This window comes from Vicia villosa, linkage group LG7 (assembly GCF_029867415.1).
Source record: "Vicia villosa cultivar HV-30 ecotype Madison, WI linkage group LG7, Vvil1.0, whole genome shotgun sequence".
NCBI lineage: Eukaryota > Viridiplantae > Streptophyta > Magnoliopsida > Fabales > Fabaceae > Vicia > Vicia villosa.
Window position 1 is genome coordinate 5,508,406 of NC_081186.1, and position 21,053 is coordinate 5,529,458.

Genomic DNA, 21,053 nt, shown 5'->3' on the forward strand with positions numbered 1-21,053 from the left:
GAAGTTCGTCAAACTTGCAAATTTTAATATTTTGGAAAACATTTCGTGTGCCCTACATAAAAGTCACAAATTTCGTTATATTTGCAATTTTTGTATTTATGAAGATTTTCATGTGCTATACTACCTAAAAGTCACAAAGTTCGTTAAACTTGCTAAATATGGGATTTTGGAAGATTTTCGTGTGCTATACTACATAAAAATCACGAAATCGTTAAATTTGCAATCTTTGATATTTATGAAGATTTTCATACTACATAAAAGTCACGAAGTTCGTCAAACTTGCAAATTTTAATATTTTGGAAAACATTTCGTGTGCCCTACATAAAAGTCACAAATTTCGTTATATTTGCAATTTTTGTATTTATGAAGATTTTCATGTGCTATACTACCTAAAAGTCACAAAGTTCGTTAAACTTGCTAAATATGGGATTTTGGAAGATTTTCGTGTGCTATACTACATAAAAATCACGAAATCGTTAAATTTGCAATCTTTGATATTTATGAAGATTTTCATACTACATAAAAGTCACGAAGTTCGTCAAACTTGCAGAAGTTGAATTTTGATTATATTATTGTTCCATGGCTCAAATCATGATTCAAGGGTCTCCAATTCCTCATTATAATCCACTCACATCATCAATTTTGTTGTTAGATCATGATTCAATTGATAATTAGAAGAATGCAATTCATTTGGAGAAAGTCAACTGTTCAAGATCATCTTTGACTTTTGAGGAATTTGGTCAACCATGAACTTTTGAATATCAAAATCATGAATATATGTTTATTGAAGTCATATGATCGAGTAAACTCAAGAAAATCAATCAAGAATAAAAAATTCAACAATTAGGGTTTTGACTTTTTCATGAAGAAATACATGTTTTTTACTAAACTTTGAAGGGCCGTAACTTTCTCATCCCTTGGCCAAATTTTTGGTTCAATGGCTCATTTTGAAGAAATAGTCAAGACCTACAACTTTGTCTCTATATACAAATTCCTAAAAGATGAATGATTTTTAAATTATGAAGCTTTGAAGTTTACTACTTTTTCAAGAAAGTAGGTTTTTTACCAAGAAGTAAGTGACTTTGAAGCACCTTCTCATCAATATGCAAGATTAATTAGAAGAAAAACAAAATATTAAAAATCTAGAGGATGTTTGGGGCTTTCCAAAAAATATTAGAACTCCTCCATAACTTTTGTGAGCTAAGAGTTTCAAAGGATTGAAGTTGGGCTCCCATTCTTGAATTTCAAGTCATGAACAAGAGAAAACCAAGTTGCAAATTCGATCTAAACCCACCAAGTATGCAAGAACAAGTCCCTTAACTTGTTTAACACACTCTAATAAGAAGATTACATTTGCTTTTAAGCTATTATCCAAGTGATTAGAGCAGTGTCATCTATTCACGCCATTTCAAGACTAAAGGCAAGACTTCCATTTTAGAAAATAAGCTTTAATCACCAAAAACTCTTGCATTGAGCTTCCAACTTGTTTTCCCAGCACCAAAAGTGAATCAAAACCAATAAGCAATCTCATACTCTGCAAAATAATCACCCTAAGTCATGTATAAAGCATTGCAAGTACCATTGAGACTATAGTTTTCTCATTTCTTCATCAAGAAGAAATGTGACATAACTTGAGCATGAGAACTCCAAATGGTTTGAAATTTCCCACATTTTATGCCTATAAATAGAGGCTCTTGCCTCTGAAATGACTTAGGGAAACATCACTTGTAAACTCCAAATTCTAACTTTGCATAAACCTTGTCTTTTTGAGGTCCAAGTGCTTTCTATGTCAAGTAAGTATCCAAACACTCCTCGTACACCTCATACAAACTGTCATTCCCCTCACATTGAGTCTGTAACCACAAAATGACTACCCTTCATTTTCACTTCAAAGCTTTGCATCTTGATTCGAGTTGAGTTACATATGCCACTTTGAATCAAGCCAAGCAATCAAATACCTCATATATCACCTATAGAATTTATCCAAACCATAAAATAACATTTGTAACCTCAAAATCAACATCCATCATTCTCACTTGAAGCATTTGCAGTTGGATTCGGGTGGGAAGATTCAAACAGTTCCAAGGTGTAGTGAGCATTTAGTTAGCATCCTTGAGGCCTAACGAAGCTATCTAGATCATTCAAACACTTCTGGAATTCTCCCATTACAAGTTTCAATTTCCAGCTTCAAGAGGTAAGCTTCAAACTTTAACTTTTTAATTTGTGTACCTTTTGTAACAGTTATAGCACGTTGGTCCAGTGTTAAGAGTTTTAACATGTGAGTGTTAGGACGTGGGTTCAAGTCCTCCCAAGGCCAAAACTATTTTTTACCACTTGTTTCCTTTACTTTTTTAATAAACTTTGATTTTTTTATTTGAAATAACGAATTAAGTCATTTCCACTTGATTTTTTTGCATACTTCTCATTTATCTTGCCTATTTTGAGAATATAATTTAATCATTTCCACAAAAATATTTATTATTTAATCATTTTAAAATTAAATAAAAAACAAGTGCTTATTTCTTTTAAAAGACATTTAAAATCAATCTTCTATCAAGCATTTACTAATACATTGGCCAAACACCCCAAAATTCCCTTCCCTAAAAAATTATATGCACTACATTTTGGACTGGTAATTAACAAAATCACCCTACCACTTTTCTACTTTTCCAATCAGTATTTGACACTTGGCAGCCAAACCCTTCTTTAATTCAAAATTACAATTATGTTTCTCTTTTCCAGTCCAAACCCTACATATTCTCTCTCTCTCTTTCTCTGTGTTTTCTTTTTCTCTCTCTTCCACGATCCTTTTCTTTCTTTGTTTCCTGTTCTCTAACCTCTATTCCCAAACCCTAGACCGATGTCGCCCCCTTCTCCTTCTCCTCTTGACGATCCCCCATATGCATCATCATGTGAAATCTTTAACTCAAAAGTCAGAAGAAGATGAAGAATTATGACGAACCGCTTTTCTTTCTCTTTATACAGATTTTGTATTTGATTTTTGATAAAAAAAATTGTTAATGCTTTCAATGTCTATTTCATGTGATTTTGCCCTAGCATTTTTTCATGTCTATTTGTTATGTTGTTTTCAGGATGAATTTCTGTTGTGGCTGCATTTGTTTGCATTTTACCATGACTTAAGGGTTTTCTAACTCATTTTATAGGTTGAGGTATAAGGTTTGATACCCATGATTCTGTTGTTTTTTGTTTCAGCTTCACCATTCAGACAAATTTAATGGAGATATGGTTAGATTCTGTGTAACTCATTATTGTGAGAATATCCATTTACATTTTATATCCATGAACTGTTTGCCTAGATCAAACTTGAATCAAGTTTGCGAACACCCTAGCTTGGCATGTTAGCTTGAATCACATAAATCAAAAGTCGAATTAGTTTTCTATTCTATCTCAGTTTTCACCTCATGTAGTTCACAAACAAAGTTTCACAGAATATATTGTTTAGTTGAAGCCCAAATTCTTTTCGAGTTGGTTCGGTTTATCGCCAGACTTATTGAACATACGACTATATGAAGAGGGTTCATAACACTCTCTTTCCGAAACTTGCTAGCTCGAGTGAAACACATGTGGACCATGAAAATTTCACCTATTAAAAAGGTGAGTGTTCCTAACCATACTATAAACATATATACTGCCTTCTTACTCCCAAAACTTCAGTAGCTGGTTTCCAACCAATATCAAAAATAGGATTGTATTAGGAAATTAGTAGCAAATACAATAAACATTTTAAAAGATCTTTATGGCATGTATTAGTGATACATTTTAATAAAATGTTATTTTGTATCAAACATTATTGATTGCATATTTAGTTAGCACCTCTGAATTTTTCCTTTAATGCTATTTTTCCATTTAGGTGATTTCAGCATGAGCTTGTTAGGGTCATGGGATACACTGTTGCAAGATTTGGGCATGTTATGTTCCCTAAAAATGTTCGTGAGCCAGCCTTGAATTATGTCGAGTTTTTGCTTCAAGTGTGGGGAAAGGTTAGTTTGTTGTTTGATTACTTCAATATTTGAACCATTAAGTTTTTCATCTTATAGAAGTTTATCACATGGTTCCCATTCTTATTAGTTTTAATGTTCGATTTAAATTCTGATCTTAGGGTTGTTTGATCTATAAACACTTTGGTTACAAATTTGCCTTTTATTTTATTCCTGATTCCTACTGCTTCATGATATTGTGAGCAGCTAGGAGTTCTTTGCAGGGGCTGAGGAAGACTATATACCCTGCAGAGCCAACTTTTTCCCATTTTGCAACCTTTTGTCATACCCCAAAATTTTCCCTCCATATTCAAATATTCCAATTATTTCAAAATTTTGGATTTTTATAAAATTTTGTGGTCATTCACATTGACGTCTTGAATTTTATAAATTTAAAGTCTATTTTAAAATATAATAATTTACTCTTAAATTATTTATATTTTAATAAATAGCAAAATGTTTTCCCATGCTTCATACACTTTCAATTGGCTTTTATTTCAAACAAATAATATAGCACAATTGGTAAGAAGGTAAGGCTTGCAAGTACAAAGTCTCGAGTTCAAATCTCACTTCTAACACTTCTTCTTTTATTTGTTTCTAATTATAGTTTTAATTTTATTTTCATTTATATTAAAAAATCATAAAAAAAATCATTTTTTATCATTTTATTTTTAATTTTCGTATTAATTAAATAGGCATTTTTTAAAATAAGCAATTTTAACTTTTTATGCATTTTTAGTCAAAAAATCACCAAAAATCATAAAATATTCAAAAAAACCAAAAAAAGAAGTTTTTAATCTTATTTGTCCTATTTTTAGCACTTTTTATAACTTAGGGAACAAGTCAATCTTATTAAATTAGTTTGATTTAATTTTTCATTAGAATTAAAACAAATTGATTTTTGGGCTTTGATTTGGTCCATAGTTTTACTATAATTATTTTTCTTCTAACCTAATTCATGATGATAAATAGGACTAACAATTCTTACCCTTAGGGTCTCCCTCTCTTCTCACAAACTAAAAAAATATTTTCTCCTACTTCTCCTTCTCCAGGGTTGCAATTCCGGTTGCAGCACAATAATAAATTTTCCAGCCTATTTGTCGAATTCTGAAACTACTGTTTCGATTTCCCCCGAATTTTTTCCAGAAGTTCAGAAAAAAATCGTAGATCAATACTCCTTTAGACCCTCAAATTCTAAAGAATTTCTAAAGGATTTCGACCCTCAAAATCGCAAATTCCTCTTTTTCCTATTTTATTTGATTTAATTTCTATTTTCATATTTTCAAAAAAATCTAAAAAAAATTGTACTTTCGTGTTCTTATTTTATTTGATTTATAATCAGGTTTTTATATTTTTTTGATTTTATTTTAATCACTTTTTCTATTTTTCAATTTGTTTTCTTAACCGTAACATTGCGTTGGTTTATGATCAGGTTTTCTATGGATTGACCAAGTGGATAGTACCCTAAATGCTTACCTTTTGGTATTTGGCCAAATCAAGGTACCTCCTTTGGCCAAATGGGAGCAGGTGTCAATTCTTCCTTACACTTATTTGTTTGCTTCATTGCCCTTGAAAACCTTGGTAAAATCTCTTTTTTTAACCATTAATTTTATTTTTTAGGTTTGTTCACTAACCCTTAAGATTTAAGGTTTATCACCGTAAAAAACCTAAAAAAAACCCTCTACTCCTTTTCCTTTTTAAATAAAACAATGACTTAGTTTTTAGGTAAATTGATATAATTAGTAAAATTAGGATTAGGCTTCCCTTTTAATTTATTTTAGTCAATTAATTTAATTTTGCTAATTTAGGTTAGGGTTAATTTATTCATCGTTTTAATCAAACTAATTGGTTGCGATGGTTAATAATAAAATAATTCAATTCCCAAAACAATTCAAATAATTTATTTAAAACACATTTATTTGCTAATGGTGATAATCGAATCAATCGATTAGAATAATTCGAAATTCCTATTTTATTTGTTAATTATGGTGATTAAACCTATTGATCATCGCGATTAATAGAACATATTATAATCAGGGTTGTACGCCACATCAAAACACAAATCCCTTTCACAAACTACAAATTTCGAAACTGCGATAAGGTAATTCAAAATACCTTACAAACTACGAATTTCAAATCTGCGATAAGGTAATTCAAAATACCTTCACACATTCATACTAATTCTAAGGCGTACAACCCTGCCCCGAACTATGTAGACTCTGATCCTCCATAAGGAGGTACGTAGGCACTTGGATAACTAAGGCGAGTCACTTTCCCTAAAACCTCAATTAGGTTTTAAATCTCACTTTTCACCCTATTCATTTTCTTAGCTATAAACCCTAAACCTTACCATAATATTCTTACAATTCTTAAATGCAAACCTTAGGAAAGGGTTAAGGGTGCCTAACACCTTCCCTTAACCTGATTATAATAACTTACCCAGATTCTCTAAAACTTCGTAGCGTTTCCTATTCGCCCTGGCAGAATAGGTGGCGACTCTAAAATCTAAATTTTTAGGGCAGCTTGCTATAGCTGGCGAATCTGTTGGGGAATAACTTAAAATGGTGAATTATTATGCTCCTAGGTTTTGGTTTAAGGTTTAGGCATTGGTTAATTATTAGGGTTTGGCTAAAATTTCAGGGTTAGGATTTTGGGGTTAGGGTTTTGGTTTTTTTATTAAATATTTAATTTTCTTTTATTTATTTATTTACAGTTTTTTTATTTACAGTAATTTTTTTTACAGTTATTAAAATAAATGTTTATTTACTATTATTATTTTAATATGTAAAATATTTGTTTAATACTCTTTTCTGGGATATATAAATTGTGGTTAAAACATAAGTGTGGGAATTATCCTTAAGACCAGGGGAGACTTGCATCGTCTACGAGTCTTATTGATAATTCCACTCAAAGTGGGTTGAATATCCGGAAATGTCCAAAACGAGGCTTGACTTTGTTGAGGGCAGGACTTGGTATTTAGCTGATCTCTTTGAGAACCTACCCCTAAAACTCGAACCCCATGGGCAAATGAGTTGTTCTAAAATCCAAAGAGACAAAAAGTCTTGGAGGCTACAAACGGCCCCATAAGACCCTTATTAGAACATACCCATGGGAAGGGTAAACTCCCAAAGCCGTCATGCCGAACCTATGAACTTAGGGTTAGGTGCTTATTATATGTTTGCAATTTATATACTACGAATATCTGTGTTTTAATTCTACAGGTCTTTCTACGCGTTCCCTAGCCTGTAGGGATTCTATTGCCAAGATCATGTCCTTCCCACGAAATACATCTCTATTTATGCACGTCAATTAGCCTCTTGATGGTCATGAGACCTAGTGGTTGTCTTGAACAGTCACCCTGTGCCTACATCTACGCACTCCCTAGCCGGTAGGGATTCTACTTCTAAGATCACATTCTTCGCACGAAGGACATCCTCGTTAGCATACGTCAATTGGCCTCTCGATGGCCATGAGATCTAGTGACTGTCTCGAACGGTCACACCATGCTTGCTCCCGCGTACCCCCTAACTTGTAGGGTTTGGATTTCCATTTATACATCTTTCATCCCTAGCCTGTAGGGATTTCACTTCGTCTGGCATCGTCCTTAGATAGGTTGTGTTCCGCATAGAGAACCTTCCCACGAGGTACAACTTCGTTAGTACACGCCGAACAGTCTCTTGATGGCCATGAGATTTGGTGATTATCTTGAACGGTCACCAGCTGCTACCTTCTGCATACTCCCTAATCTAAGGGATTTCTATTGGCGCGTCCTAACATCTAGCTTGCAAGGATTTCACTAGGGTCTAGCAGCACCTCTAAATCCGCATAGGCTATCCTTAGGGTTATATCGGTCGCACGTCTGTATTGCATTACATATAAGGAGTCATAGTATACACAAAAAGAGGAGTATTTCGCATACGCATGCATTTTCATTTTCATACATTCATACATTTACATTTGCATTTCTACCTTTGCCCGTATCCGTACTTACTGTGCTAGCCGATTTCCCGAGACTCACGGAGAAAATTAAAAGGATCACAAACTATGGAGAAAGGAGGATAAATTATTGGGAATGAGTTTGGTCTTAAAAAGGAAAAAAAGGATGTCTTGCACCATGCCAGCCACATGTCCCCACCAAGAGGCAAAAGGGTTGTAGGTTTTCTATATCAATTTACAAACACTGAAGGTTGCAAACGGTGTGATACTACACTTAGGAAAAGTGAAAGAGGTTCATTCAAAGGAAACTCATGAAGTTCCAGAACACAAAAACCCACCGCTAACAATTTATTCCCGACAGGTTTAACATGCCCAAGGAGAGTTCAAGGTTACCCTTTACTTCTACAAGTCACATAACTAAGAAGTAAAACAAAGTCATTGGATTTACAAAGGAGATTGTCACTAGGATCAATAGGTTTATCAGTAGAATTTCAATCTCTACGATCGCTAAGTGTTACCGAGGATAAAAGTTGTACCTTCTGATTTAACAATTCTAATGGGATAACCATGCAGGTTTTGGAGTCAATTCATTCACTTCATTCTATCACTACTACGAATTTCCACTCGCACTCTCCTATTCTATTTCAATTTCAATTTCCGATTACTAACAAACTTAAGGGAGAATGACGAATACAAATAACTAAATCTTGCTAAACATATGATTTCAAGGTAAGACCGAGTCGACGATGTACAGGCATTGTTTCAATTCCTAAACAATGGAGATATAAGGATATTAATCCCTCGTCAACCCCTCGAGCCAGGAGTTGGAGTTTGTTTCTATTTTTTCAAATAAACCTTAATTTCAACCAGGGGCAGGATAGATTTCGATTAATTCAATGGTGTATTTTATTGTCAAGAGAATCAGCCAATCCAAGCAAAGGTTCAAGCATAAGGATCAAGCAAAAGGTTCAAGCACATCTTCTTCCTCGCATTCATCAAAAATGAGAAGGCAATGGAAACAATATTCACAACATCTCCTTCCTCAATACATCATCGAGGACGTATCAAAGTCGAATCTCACAAATCAAAGTCAACATGGTAGTCACAATATTCAAAATCCAAGGACCAATATTTCTAAAGGAGCATTCAAAAAAAGAGAGGAGGAAAAGCGCCTGCTAAGTCAAAATGGAAAATTCCATAAAAGAAAACAAAAATGACTTAGGAAAAAATTAGGGCATCCCGATGGATCATATTCAAAGGAATTGGCTCATGAAAAAAATAAGGGATAGAAAAACAAAAGAAAAAAACAAAGGATAATCTTGTGACTGCTAAATCATCGAAGCTTCCCATTAATGCTTGGATCTCAACAACATATTTCATCGGTGCTTGGATCTCTACTAAGGCTTCTGCTCAACATCAGAACTGAAACGATTCTCTTACATACAAAGCACATTCATTGGATTAAACGAACTTTAGGATTGGAGAACATCAAGGAGAAAGGGGTGGGTTAAATAAATTTTGAGCCTTATATTAGTTGTTTCTTAAACCTTGAACCAGGCCAAGTTACAACATTCAAAAGTCCTAATTGAGGCAAGGTTAACTACGAAAGCATGTTAAGTAGGATTTTGTTATACTAACTCCTAGGGTTGTTAAAACTGTTCCTAACCACTACGCTTCTTCAAACATTCATCTCCGATAATCCAATTCTAATTCATAACCGACTTCGATTTTAAAACTTGCATGCACATCGCATTGGAGTTACTTCTCAAAGGGGAATGGCGTCATCTACGAATATGCATATAGAATCAAGGAGATCTCGAAATTGGTTAATCAAAGGCAATCATCTATATAAAGACTCTTGAATGGAGAAACCACGTCCAGAGGGTTCTCCTAAACAGGGGCAAAATTTCAAGGATTACAGGGGCATTCATCCTAAGGTTCAATCGACTTGGGTCACATCTCGAAGCAATAACAATTAGGGGCATGTCAAACATGGGAGAAATTTAAACCAAATGGATAGAACACTATGGATAGCCCTCCCTATCCTGGAGATCGAGGGCATACCCTTCAACCAAAATGTTGAAGCATATGTATCACATTTGTATGTCAAGGTTATTTATCAAGGTACTTCCTTCATGGCTTGGAGATCAGAGGCATCTTTTCCACAAAACTAAATATTGGTGCAGTGGATATCAAATCCATAGGATGAACAATTCAAAAGGTTAAAATGGTGGAGAACCTCAAAACGTTAAAGTTGGAGTATTTCAAAAGGTTAAAGGTGTGAAGAATTTCAAGAGGTTAAAGGTGCGAAGAATTGTAAAAGGTTAAAGACATGGAGAATTTTAAAAAGTCAAAGGCGTGGAGTAATTCAAAAAGTCAAACTGGGGCAAGACACACAGTAAAAGGAAAAGGCATCCTCATACCTTACAACATTAGCGAGCTATATACGCTTTGGTTATCAACAACCTATCATTGGGGTATCATACATAAGTCATGCATTGCATGCATTGGTTAATACATTACATCTCATACATTGAAACATCTATTCAAAAAAAATAATAAAGAGTACCAAGGGATTGTGTAATACGGCGGGAGAACTGACTTTTTGAAATGTTGCGGATAGCAAGAGTCACCACCGACTTTTATTTTATCCAATATAGAGAGAGGCTAAAAGAATAGGAAAAGACCTTTTAAAAAGATTTTGAGTTCGGGGGGTAAGTTATACAAAGGGAAGTTATGAGCACCCTTTGTATCCATGGTTATCCATGGGCTCTTAATTGCTTAGCTCACCTGTTTGTTTGAAATGTTTGAAAAGAAGTGTAGTGTGTGAATAGGAAAATGTTTGAATAAGAACCTTAGCTTGTAAATAAGCGTAGTCTTTTTGAAAAGATTCTTTGAAAATAAGTGGGAAAAGATTTTGAATTTTGAATTTGAATAAAGCAAGCAATCAGGAGAACCTACCCTAAGTTAGAAAAATTGTTGTTTTAGCTTTTCAGTTTGAAAGGGCTATCCATACCATAGAAGTGTAGGAAGTCCTTTCATTGGATGTAAAGGGTCATCGAGGAAGTATCGTTCGCCATAAAACTGTCCCTACCATATAGAGGGTAGATAGTCTTTAGGGAAGGATAGAATAGTCATTTTAAGGCAACAGGCGAGGATACCTTAGAAATGCGACAATCATCTTATTTTCGAGGAAACATCGAGGGATAAGATCTTCCGATGATTTCAATGTATTAAGGCAGCATTTGCTTTAGGTATCCTCGAAATCGAGGGACTTGACTATTTTAGAATCGTGATTAAAAGGCAACAGGCAGCATAAGAAGGGTTACCCTAAAGATGTGTGTGTGGCACAATCAAGTGATTCAGTTCGGATATTTTATCTTGTAATTAATTATTCTAAGTTAATTCAAGGCTTGCACTCCCTAGGATTACTAAGCACGCAGTTAAGAATAAAGTCAGAATTAAAAGTTCCCGCTATTACAATAAACACCTGTAGGGCAGAAAAATAAAGGCAGGAATGAAAAGGCAGAAAAATAAAACCCTAAACTATTACAATAAACACCTGCAGGCAAATCTAGAGGCAAAAATAGAAAAAAAACTATGCTATTACAAGGCTTTGGGGAAGATACAAAATTAGGCAAATAAAAATATAATAAAGGCAAACCCCAAATGGGGGAACAAGTTAACCATAGTTAATAGAATGAATAAGGCAAGGCAAATGGTATAAGGCAAACAAAAGGTATTTAGAAAAGAGGGTTAACAAACCCTTGGTTTTTAGAAAAGGTTTTTTTGAAAAAAGAAGGTAAACAAAATTAAAAAGAAAAAGAAAAGGTTTTAAGAAACGACTCTGAGTTAATGGATGATACCTACCTAAGGTTAAAAACCTAATTTGGCTAAATTAATTAAAATTATAAAAAAAAGTTTAATAAATCCTAAAATTAAATTAATTAGCCTAAAAATAATTATTAGCCTAAAAATAATTATTAGCCTAAAAATAAAACTCTAACCCTAATTCATGAAAATGGACAACATCCACCTAAGGGAGAAAATTTAATTTGGCTAAATTAATTAAAATTATAAAAAAAGGTTAATAAATCCTAAAATTAAATTAATTAGCCTAAAAATAATTATTAGCCTAAAAATAAAATCTTAACCCTAATTGATGAAAACGGACAACATTTATCTAAGAAAAAATTTAAGGTTTTTGTTTTTAATTAAATATTAATAATAAAAGAGGGTTAATTAAAGAAAAAGAAAAAAATGAAGAAAATAGAACCAAAGGAAGATGCTGAGATTTGATGTGGCAATCCTTGAGGGTGCATCATGGGAAAGTGGCCAACAAAGTGTTTGGCCAAAACAAGGTTAATGGCCAAAGGAAGTACCTGCAAAAAAGGATAGTAATAATGTTAATAATAATAATAATAATAATAATAATAATAATAATAATAATAATAATAATAATAATAATAATAACACAAGAAAAGAATTGGGGTGTAGAAAATTAAATTATGGACAAAATTACAAATAACCTGATTTGGCCAAATACTTTTTTGGCTAAATATGAATAACCTTGCTTTGGCCAAAAGCCAAAAACCTTTTGGCCAAAAAACCTTTGGGGTACCCCTTGAGGTCAAGAGATAAAGCTCCTTCCACTTGGTCAATCCATAGGAAACCTGTTCATAAACTACTGCAATGTTACGGTTAAGAAAACAAATAGAAAAATAGAAAAGTGATCAAAATAAAATCAAAAAAATATAAAAACCTGATTATAAATAAAATAAAATAAGATAACAAAGCTACAAATTTTTTGAGATTTTTTCGAAAATATGAAAATAGAAATTAAATCAAATAAAATAGAAAAACGAGGAATTTGCGATTTTGAGCGTCGAAATCCTTTAGAATTCTATCTAAAGGTGTATTGTTCCTCGATTTTTTTCCGAACTTCTGGAAAAAATTCTGAGCAAATTGAAACAGTAGTTTTAGAATTCAGCTGATAGACTGGAAGATTTATCACTCTGCTGCAACCGAAATTAGAGTGACAGAAGATTATTCGTAACGGTCAGAAACGACGGTAAAGGTTTTTTTTTGTGGATGGGTGTACAATTATTAGAGTTGTTGATTGTTAGTGTATGGGAACAGAGATTTTAGTAGAGGTGAATGGTTGGTGAATGGTTGAAAATAAGGGTTGTTAGTTATTTATAAGAAAATATTAGGTTAAAAGAAAAATGGGCTTGGACCTCACTGAGAGCTTAATTTATTTTATTTTCCTTATTTTGAATTATTTAAATGAATAAATCAAAACAATTAAAATAAAAAAATTTAAGGGGTGATTGGATTAAAATTGTGGCCTAATAATGAATTTGCCCAATTTGAATTTTATGTACTGACTCAAAATTTCCCAACTTTCACCAGCCATAATTTTCTCAATTCTCATTATTTGGGAATAATTTTGAATTTTTTGGAAAGCTTAGGGTGTCATCTTCAATTATTTTTGCATTTGAAGATTTTTGTCTTTAAAAATGAGAGGGCAAATTTTAGGGTATGACAGATTGGTTCAGGACCTAATGGTCTAGAAGGAGACTAAAACCTGAAGTTTCGCTCAAAAACATTCTACGCATAAACATTACTAGTCGGCATAACCATAGTCGCTGCATGGTTTAAACAAATTCAATGGATTATAAGGAGATAAAATCTGGGGATCACCATATATACATACACATTAGCATACATACATATGCATTTTCATACACGCAACATATACATGTACAGACATCATAAATAAACGGTTCATACATTCGCATTGTGCAAACAATAGGATCACATGCATATACATAGTTCATATGCATTTACAAAACTATCTTTTACACAGGTGATCTTGCTAGCACTATAGTAAGTAAATCTTTTATGCAGGTAAGCTTGCTAGAACCATAGCAGGTAATCCCTTTTATGCAGGTACGCTTGTCAGAACCATGGTAGGTAATTTCTTTTATACATGTACGCTTGTCAGAACCATGGCAGGTAATTCCTTGGGTGTAGGTAAGCTTGTTAGAACCATGACAAGTGATCCCTTGGGTGTAGGTAAGCTTGTCAGAACCATGACAAGTGATCCCTTTGGTGCAGGTAAGTTTGGTAGAACCATAGCAAATGATTCCTTTTATGCAGGTACGCTTCTCAGAACCATGGCAGGTAATTCTTTGGGTGCAGGTAAGCTTGCTAGAGCCATAGCAAGTGATCTCTTTGGTGCAGATAAGCTTGCTAGAACCATAGAAAGTGATCCCTTTGGTGCAGGTATGCTTGTCAGAACCATGGCAGGTATTTCCTTGGGTGCAGGTAAGCTTGCTAGAACCATAGCAAGTGATCCCTTTGGTGTAGGTAAGCTTGTTAGAACCATAGCAAGTGATCCCTTTGGTGCAAGTAAGCTTGTCAGAACCATGGCAAGTGATCCCTCTAGTGCAGGTAAGCTTGCTAGAACCATAGCAAGTGACTCCTTTATGCAAGTAAAACTTGTTAGAACCATAACAAGTGATCCCTCTCTCATCCAAGACAACTACGAAGACTTACTAGAACTATAGTAAGTGGGTTACACCAACTGCGAAGACTTACTAGAACTACAGTAAGTGGGTTACACAAACTGCGAAGACTTACTAGAACTATAGTAAGTGGTTTGTTTACAAACTGCAAAAGCTTGCTAGCACTATAGCAAGTTGATTATCTTCTACTCAACAAACTGCGAGCCCTCGCTATTGATAGCTACGTTTATTCATCATGTTAGTCCCTCGGTAGTGATCTCCTTCAAATCTTCACGCTAATTAATATCATCTCCGGCAGCCAATAGGGATTTATTTTCCCTGATCAGAGATGGTTATGCGGAAGTACTAATGCGCTTCAACCACATAGTGGTGCCCATACATCATCCAACTAGCTCATGCATACATTAATCATAATACATTAATACATAACATACAAGATTCTCATTTATTTTGAGAGTCTCATTACATAACACATGCATCATGACATTGCATAAAATTAATGTTACCTTTTCAGGTCATTCTACGATCAAATGAATATCATCATCCAAGTACGGTGCAAATAAGACCGTATCAAGGATTCAATCATAACACTCATTCAAGACAAATATAATTTTGATGCTCCATTCCGGGTCTTTCCTCAAAGATAATTCAGAAACACGCAAAGAACTTACCATCCTTTCTAGGAACCTTTCTAGGTAGTCTTTTCTAAGACGTTCATCAACCTTTCTAGGCAGTCTTCTCTAAGATGTTTATCATCCTTTCTAGGAACCTTTCTAGGTAGTCTTTTCTAAGACGTTCATCGACCTTTCTAGGTAGTCTTCTCTAAGACCTTTCTTATCCTTTCTAGGAACCTTTCTAGGTTAATCTTGTTTAAGACATATCATATCCTTTCTAGGGACCTTTCTAGGTTAATCTTGTTTAAGACATATCATATCCTTTCTAGGGGCCTTTCCAGGTTAACCTTGTTTAAGACATAATATATCCTTTCTAGGCGAATCTGGTTTAAGATATTTCATATCCTTCCTAAGACATCTTTTGCCCTTTTAGGGAGCTTTTAAGTTAGTCTTCTCTAAGACATTTCTTCCTGAGCTTTGTTTAAAGCCTAATCTTCTTTACATCAGTCATTGATATACCCTATGCAGGAACCTCTTCACGTAGTCTTATGTAAGACATTACTTCATCTTTCCTCAGATACACTCAATGCATATGATCCAAGTCTGAAAAGCATATGCTTTAGACAAGCATCTTGTCAAACAACTGGATGGCATCTTTAAGCCCATCTCCGAAAAAGTTCCCGCATCATCAAGGAAAATTTCTTGGTATTCAAGTGTTCAATCCTCTTCCACCTTCATATTCCAACAGGCACACAAGTCAATCTACCTCTTCAGGTTTAAGAAGATTGAACAGGGGCAGCTGTCATACCCCAAAGTTTGCCCGCCATTTTCAAATATTCAAATTATTTCAAAATTGGTTTTTTTATAAAATTTCGAGGTCATTCACATTGACGTCTTGAATTTTATAAATATTTGATTTAAAGTCTATTTTAAAATATAATAATTTACTCTTAAATTATTTATATTTTAATAAATAGCAAAATGTTTTCACATGCTTCATACACTTTCAATTGGCTTTCATTTTAAATAAATAATATAGCACCATTGATAAGGAGGTAAGGCTTGCAAGTACAAAGTCTCGGGTTCGAATCCCACTTCTAACACTTTTTCTTTTATTTGTTTCTAACTATAGTTTTAATTTTATTTTCATTTATATTAAAAAATCATAAAAAATCATTTTTTATCATTTTATTTTTAATTTTCGTTTTAATTAAATAGACATTTTTTAAAATAAGCAATTTTAACTTTTTATGCATTTTAGTCAAAAAATCACCAAAAATCATAAAATATTCAAAAAAATCCAAAAAAAAAAATTTAATCTTATTTGTCCTATTTTTAGCACTTTTTATAACTTAGGCAACAAGTTAATCTTATTAAATTAGTTTGATTTAATTTTTCATTAGAATTAAAACAAATTGATTTTTGGGCTTTGATTTGGTCCATAGTTTTGCTATATTATTTTTCTTCTAACCTAATTGTTATACCCCAAAATTTGCCCGCATCTTTTTTCAAGAAAACTTCAATCTAAAAATTAAGAGTTTCATATAATCTTGGATTTTTATATCCTGATTTATGAATACTTGGTTTTTAGAATTTTTTCTTATACGGTATTTTGGCTCGCTGTTGAATTTATTCTTACGCAAACGCCAAATACTGTTCATTACTCCACACACGCTATTTATTTTTATTTACAGATAAATAGTACTGACACAATTGGTACAGAGATAAATCTTTTGCAGGCGCAGAGTCCGGGGATTCAGACTGTACTGGTAACAAGTAAATTATTATTAATTTTTGTTTCCCACTAATTTTTGTACTATATTCAATTATTTTCAAAATCTTTTCCTTTCTTTTCAAATCTCTTTCTTTCAAAAATCAAATCCTAACTTTATTCTATACATCTCTCTTTTTTCCAACACTATCATACACTTTCTTTCAAATCCTACTTCCACTCAAATTTTCCTTTTGTACAGAATCACTTCATTCCCCAACGTCTCTATCTTTCTTTTCATTCTATAAATACCTCTCATTTTTTCCATAAAATCTCACATCAAATTCTAACTCATCTCTCAAATTTCTACTTCATATTCATTCTCTTTTCTTCCCCGGAGTAAATGACGAAGCGAATGGAAACGTGTTTTCTTATGGTCATCACCGTCGTGGTGGTAATCATGTCCTTCTTCTGTCTGCATAATCCTGAAAAATGTGGACCTGGGATGTTGACACTCCCAATCATCTACATGTTATTGTTTGTAGCATGGTTTATTAATCGTCATTCTTAAAGTTTGTCGTATCTCTTATTTCCTAATGTACCGTTCACTCGTCGTATTGTTCATTATAGTATGTAATATTTGTACTGTCAGTATTAAATGTCGTACCATCTGTCGTACTGTTGCTTAATTATTCAGATAATATTTTGTGTGTTTTCTGCCAGTTAAATATTTATTTTTCTGTGCATTAAATGTTTTTCAGGGTTATTATCGGTAATTTTGCTCGCATACAGTACATATTATTTATTTATTACGTCTGTGTTTTTCTAACAAGTCATGTAAATAAATTTTCATCATTAACACAAAACAAAAACAAAACAAAAAAAAAACAAAACAAACACAACAAAAATATTAACTTTGACTGTTGAATTTTCACTCTAACTGCTACATGCCTGAACAGTCAGTTGACAGTCAAACCCGCTGACAGTGCAATTCTCCGTGTTTCGTACCATCAATCAAATCAAACTTTTGCATTTCAAAATTCCAATATTTTTGTCCTCGAAGTCTTCTGAATATCACATGATTAGCAGAGACTCAACACTGCACAAAAATCAGGTACGCTTAACTGTCTCCTACACAAACAGTCCCTAACTAGGGTTTCTTGTTTTTTCAGGAGAACAAGTTTTTAAGACCTCAAATGGATTTCATGGACCTCCATATATCTCCAATTACCATCATACAAATTTTCAAACTTCAATTCGCTCAGACGCACAGTCAGCAGCTCAAACAGTCAAGAGACGACCCGTTTGACCAAAAAAGTCAACAGACAGTCCAAAATAAAATTTTTGGTCAACATTCATATTTTGTCAAAGGATTCATCATTTTATCATTGGATGATCATAATTCATCAAGGAAAGATCAAAAATCAACAAAACCCTAAGTTTCAAAATTAGGGTTTTCTCCTAAAAAGTCAACTGAACTTTGACTGGTCATAACTCTCTCATCCTTCATCCAAAAAATTCAAACCAAAGCTCATTTTGAAGGAAATTCAATTATCTTTCAAATGCAATTGGTCCCATGGTCATTAGATTCACCATTTGAAAAATATGAATCAAGACATTACAGGTCATTTTTAAAGTCAATAAAAAGTCACTTTTTTCAAAAGGACACACAAGGAGCATGGAAAATCATTTTGACATGAGACCAAAGACATTGGTTAGAGGACTCTTTGAGGTTTCCAAAAAGTACAGGATCTCCTTCATATGATAAAAATTGAGGGATTTATGCCTTGTTGAAGTTGACCATATTTTGGGAAAATGCATGAAATCAACATTGATCAAAAATGTGTTTTTTCCAAATGGGGCCAAATTTTCATGATCCAAACATGTTTCCCATAATGAGAAGAGCCTCCCACGACCAAGACAAAGCCCACATCATTTTTGTTCCTTTTTTGGTTTAATTTTATCATATTTAAAATTAAATTAAAAAAGGAAATGGAAGGATAATATGTAGCTTGGTTTCTAAGCATGACTCATCAAAGATCATTCAATACTCTGCAGCCAAGGAAGTACAGCAGAAGAGGTGTGGAAAAACCTAGCTATGGTGGCTTGAATTCAAAGCTACGTATATTAAAAAAGTCAAAAATTCAACAAAAGCACTTAATGCTTTTAGCTTAGTTTCTAAGCACTTCCTTGCTTATATAAGGGCTAGCACACTTCAGTAATAGAGGGGACACGAATTTAGAACCTAAGCCTTGCTTGTAACATACTTGTATCAACTTGAATTTTTCAAAGAAATTTAAAATTCGAATTTTAATTTCTAGCTTGTTTCAGTTCAAACTAAACACTCAAATACAATCCTCAAGCATCATTGAATATATTCCAACCAGTTTCAAGCCTTGAAATACTTAGAATCGTCCACTAGACCTCACGGTCTGCTCGAACTAAAACTTACAAAAATCTCATCACACATGCATGTTTAACAAGATGTAGACTCATATTTAAGTTTAGTTTGGGGTCCTAATCATTTCTGGAAACTTAATTGAAGTTTGGACACCTATACGAGGAACCACCATTTTAGGGTTCTTACTTTCAAATTTAGGGCTTTACGATCCATGAAAAATTACAAGTTCTAAATGGTACCATCAAACTCGCATGAACAAAACGAACTGAACCATGGCATCGCGCAAAATTTATATAACTGTTTGCTTGTATTCGCTATTTTCAACAGGTGTAATAGGTTGGAGTTTTTACACCACCTGCAAATGAAAGGTGTAAAAGACCCATCCTGATGAAGAAGATGATGCGTGGCGTCCTCTTATTGGCTGGAGGGCGCGCGCGTGTTTTTAAACTGACCTTGGATTCAGTGTTTTGCAGGTGTCTCACGTGTTATGGTCCCTCATGCTGGTGACCATCAGATTCATCCATCTATCAATCCAACGCATCAAAACGCGCACCCCCAAGTTGATAAAATAATACTTTATTTTCTGATATAAAAATATTTTATTTTTCTTCATAATTTAAATATTTTGTATAATTAATTAGGTAATATGTATATATTTATCTTTTAATTATTTTAACCAATCAAAAAATCATAAAAATATTGTTCTTTATATTAAATATAGTTTATATATTATAGGCTAATTTTGTACATATTTAGAATAATTTTCTCTTTAAGTTTTAATTATTTGTGTAATTATTTGTATAATTATATGATTATTTAACTTAATAATTTCAAAATCAATTTCAAAAATTCCAAAAAAAAAATAGTTTTGTTTTAAAATTAATTAATAAGCATTATGAGCATATTTTAAACTTAAATTTAGGTTTAAATTTTATTTCCATCTTTTTCTCATTTTAATTAAATTAATCATGCATTAATTCTAATTAAAATCAATCATCAAAAAATCCAAAAATATTTCTTTTATTTTCTTGCAATTTAAATTCCTAGACAAGTGTATAGGTTGTCAAATCCATGTAAATAGCGTAGTTTACATTTCCCGCACAATCGATGTAATAGCGTAGATTTACTTTCCGCATTTTACATTTCCGCATTTAAATTCCAGCACATAGAAAACTGCGTGTATGCCAAAGATGAAAATTGAATCGTTAGATCACTAGTTTCAAAGATAAAATATTTGAATCAAAACACAATCACACTTGCACCTCTTAGGGTAATCCCTCTTTTATTCTTTTCAAAATCAAAATCAAATTCAAATGCAAAATCGAACTTTTGTTTATATCCGATAAAAGGAGAATTTTCTAAAGGAAATAGGAAAAGACCTTATAACTTAGGGTAGACCTCCTAATTTGCTTGCTCAAATCAAAACAAACAAATGTCTCTTATACTGTTGTTTTTCAAAATAAAAATTTCAAAAAAGACAATACTTTGTATATATCCAAACGAGGATCATTACGAAGTTAACGTTCTTTTTTTCAAAAAACATCTTTTGAAAGATAAAAACACTTTGTATACATCCGCACAAGGATCATTACAAAATCAATTTACAAAGGTATTTGAAACCACATACAAGCATTTCAAGGCAATAGAAAAATGATTTAAAACAAAGTGAGCTAAGCAAATTAAAGAGCCCATGAATAACCATGGATACAAAGGGTGCTAACACCTTCCCTTTGTATAACCTACCCCCTTACCCAGAATTTCTTAAAGGTCTTTTTCTGTTTCTTTTATAAACCTTCCCTTAATTGGATAGAATAAAAGTCGGTGGCGACTCTCTGATTTTCAAAAACACAAAAGCAGAAAGAA